General features: G+C 29.2%; 1 long non-coding RNA gene across 1 annotated transcript in view; it reads right to left on the reverse strand.

Moving 5' to 3' along the window:
• The window catches only part of LOC109328340, an 18,346-nt gene extending 17,292 nt beyond the window's left edge, over positions 1–1,054 (reverse strand). Inside the window, exon 1 of the long non-coding RNA XR_002105430.1 lies at positions 1,044–1,054. This is a non-coding gene — a long non-coding RNA (uncharacterized LOC109328340). The remainder of the gene's footprint in view (positions 1–1,043) is intronic.

Raw genomic sequence — 2,719 nt, forward strand, 5'->3', positions numbered from 1 at the left:
GACATTAAGTTCCTAGTTGTCAATGAGAAAGTACAAAGTGGACAGCTTTCCATAGAACACTTAGGCACTAACTCCATGATTGCGGATCATCTGACAAAAGCTATCACACCCAAGGTCTTTCATGAACATACTGTTCACATGGGTGTTCTACAATGTGAGGATTTTTTGGTTTAGTGGGAGTTAGAATGTGTACACCTGTATTATGTTCTATATAATTTCAGTATTACGTATGGATACTTTGTATTCAAACTTCAGTTGATTAATCATTCAGTTTGGTATTCCGTCTTTATACTTTGTACAATAAGGTTTTATGTTATAGTTAAGGATCTCACTAAAGTTAAGTAGGACCAGTTGAAAATTGACATGTACAGATCATATTCATGTAATTTTCATGCTACACATTTCATGATGTATCTATGTCATTTAGTTGTGTCAATGTTGGTGATCATTGTTGAATTAGCCATGATACGAAATTCACTGTGATTCGATATGGAGACAGGACCAATGGACGAGATAATTTGGGTATGCCTGAGTCATAATGGCAATATTTAAGCGCGCAATAAGGATAACATGTATAGTGAATCATATATGTGACCGGTGGGAGATTGTTAGAATTTCTGACGGTTTATGGGTCACAAATATAATTCTATAATTGTGTTGTGGCCATTATTTAATTAGCCAAATATAAAATGGTCCTCAGGAATTAATTTGGTGGCTAAGGGCATATGTGTCATGAAATATTATAAGTGTAGATACCTTCAGACAATTTCTGATTTGATGGCGGAATTGAATTAGAATTATTGCAACTTAAGTAGTAACCGCTACGATTACTTTTATGGGTTATGGTCCCTATTTGTAGAGTAACAAGTTTGGTTGAGGAAATGATGAGAAAAAAGATGGATTGATGAGGAGTTGTCAATAAGGTTACAAAACCCATCAAAATTCCATCAGTTCAGACTCTCCTTGGCTTTTCATTCCCCTCTAAAGGAGCATAAGGAAAACCATCAGGCTCTATCATCTGGAAGATCCTCGTACCCACACACCCTTAAAAATTCCAAATGGCTAATCAAGATATGTTTTTCTTCTTCACTATGAACTCAATTGGAGTTTCTTCGGTCTAGATCAGAGTTGTTCCATTTGGGTTTATGTATGGGCATAAACATTTTGTTAAGGAACAAAGCTCTTATCATTAGGTTTTCCGCATTCAGTTTCAAGGATTATACAGAGAAATCCATCAAATTGTTGATCAATAATTTTATAATAAAAAATGAGTAAATACACATTTTATTCTCTCATATTTTTCGATCTTAACAGTTTGGTCTCGCAAAAATTGAAAAACAAAAAATGGTCCCAAAAATTTAAAATACACATCAAATTAATCCTTTTCGGGTCAAATGAGTTCATATCATATGTTATAAAATATGCTAAAATAGATTAATTTGACCAAGATTTGAAATTTTTTAGAATCATTTTAAGTTTTTCAATTTTTGAGAGGTCAAACTGGTAAGGTCGACACATGACATACTGAAATAGATATTTACTCTAATATTTATTATGTATGTATTGATAATATATATCCTGATGATACTTATAAGTCCTTTAATATCGATAATATATGTATTTTTTGTCTACAAAATATATCTTGTGAATTTCAACGAGCAACAAAAATTAGTTTTAAATGTCAATTTCAACATTTTTTCTTAGTGTGGTTAATCATCCTAAGTTTGAAAAATTCTCAACCACATATTGTTAATTGTATATTATTATATCAAGTTATTCGTCTTATCTTAACTATTGTGGTTCATATATTACATAAATATAATTTACAGCATTGAAGATAACCAAACAAAACGAAATAATAAGGTAAAAAATGAATTTCTTGCCGATAACATAGAGAATTTCTTATAGTCCAATCATGTATTTTTTTTTTATTTTTTTGTTACTCGATAATATTAGTTATGAATTGTAATTAAATATCATTGTTCCCTCTGAAATTTATTTCAAAATCTGTCACTAATTCATTCTCACTCAACATCACCTCACCAACCCCAATTCATAGTCACATCTAACTCATTCATTCCTCCTCTTATAAATACTAGCTCCCCATTTGATTCTTTTTTTTTTGTTTAATGAATGAAATATACTTACCTTATGAGTAAATAATTTTTTCTTTTGGGATACGTGAATATTTCTTCAAACAAATGTCGCATAGAGATTTCCTTTAGTATTTTGGTATATCTAGGAATTCAGTAAAATCTTATACCACTAGACTAACATCTTGTTCTCATTTTATCTCCAACTCTCCTATTCTATATAATATATTCCACTATTTTATTTATATATTGTTATTTATGTTTAACAATTAATTGTATATAATATTAATACTAATCTTAATTGTGTTTCCATTTTTTAGTAATTAATTTATACAATATTTTAATGTTTATGTTATTCATCTAATTGTATATATTTAGCAATAGAAAATCTCATCAAATTTTTTATCAGGTGCAAAGGTGACTCATCCTTGTCCAAAAGACCCATATGTATTAGCCATGTGTGATCAAAATGTTCTCCTGAATATATAGAAATGTGATCTACATCATACACTTATGTTTTTATTATCATTGATTACGTATTTCATATCACCTATGAATATTAAATCACAATTAATATAAATAGTATATAAAATCTACAATGATATGAAAAAAAAAAATTGAAAATA

The sequence above is a fragment of the Lupinus angustifolius genome, chromosome LG15 (genome assembly GCF_001865875.1).
Source record: "Lupinus angustifolius cultivar Tanjil chromosome LG15, LupAngTanjil_v1.0, whole genome shotgun sequence".
NCBI lineage: Eukaryota > Viridiplantae > Streptophyta > Magnoliopsida > Fabales > Fabaceae > Lupinus > Lupinus angustifolius.